Raw genomic sequence first — 1,168 nt, 5'->3', positions numbered from 1 at the left:
CCCTAAACAAATTGTTCCAAAATGAGTAAAGTACCCTCCTTCCTTACTCTATCCAGCAGCCCAGCGCAGGCTGAGTCATTTTCGCGTCATTTTCCCCCTCCAGACAACCATTTTGGATTACATCACAGGAGAGATAACAGCACACTCTGGTGGCAGTATTGTGTACTAGGTCAGTTGAAGTGTAGATCTCGTGGTGGAGACATTGTCTGCAAAATAAAAACTTATGTCCAGCACAGGCAGAGTCGTTTTCCCACCATTTCCCCCCACCATCTTGGATTACATCACTAAATGGACGACAGCGTTCTCTGGTGGTGGTGCTGTGTACTAGGTCCAGGCCCCATTGTGAACACACTGTTTGCCGCCATCTTGGATAATAATACTCGCATCATCAGCTGATGTCATGGCTGCCATCTTGGATTAAGTCACGGAATGGACGACAGCGCGGACCTCCTGGCGAACACACTGGATGGTGGTGCTGTCTCTAATTGTTTAAAATGAAGACTGGTGCATGATTTCGACAGTTGACGATTAGCAAGCATGTTTGCAGTCTTTTAGATGGATTATTATTTTGACAATTTACGAGTTCCTTGGCTCTCTGGACGTAAATGTAGTGCATTATTTACGAGTGGTTTGCATGTCTGTAGGCTGTGCAATGCGTTATTTTGACAGTTTACAATTAGCAAGCAAGTGTGTAGAGCATTATATATGAGTTATTTAGGAGTAGTTTGCAGGTCTGTATGCTGTGTGGCATCTAAGATCGTGTGTTCTGTATCACTGTGATAAATATACCCATCTCTAAATAAATTGTTCCAAAATAAAGTACACTCCTTCCTCTCTCCAGCAGCTCAGTGCAGGCTGAGTCCTTTTCCCACGAATCCTTAGGAGGAGGTGGTGGTCGGGTGACTTAGATTAGGGGATGTAGTCCAAGTGTCCTTCCTTTCGCGCCAATTTTCTTAGCTTGGTGGTGATATGCGAATTGACCTTTCTTTACCGCCAAAATTCAAATTTGGCGCCAGTTCCTAGGAAGAAGTGGCGGTCGGGTGACTTAGGTTAGTGGAGGTAGACCAAGTGACCTGTCTTCCCGTGATCTTGGATGACGTCATCGCCGCCATCTTAGATACATCTGGCAAAAATGCACAGTGGTTCAGAATCCCCCTTGCATCAATAC

The sequence above is a fragment of the Schistocerca nitens genome, chromosome 3 (genome assembly GCF_023898315.1).
Source record: "Schistocerca nitens isolate TAMUIC-IGC-003100 chromosome 3, iqSchNite1.1, whole genome shotgun sequence".
Lineage (NCBI taxonomy): Eukaryota > Metazoa > Arthropoda > Insecta > Orthoptera > Acrididae > Schistocerca > Schistocerca nitens.
This window is presented reverse-complemented; position numbering follows the sequence as displayed.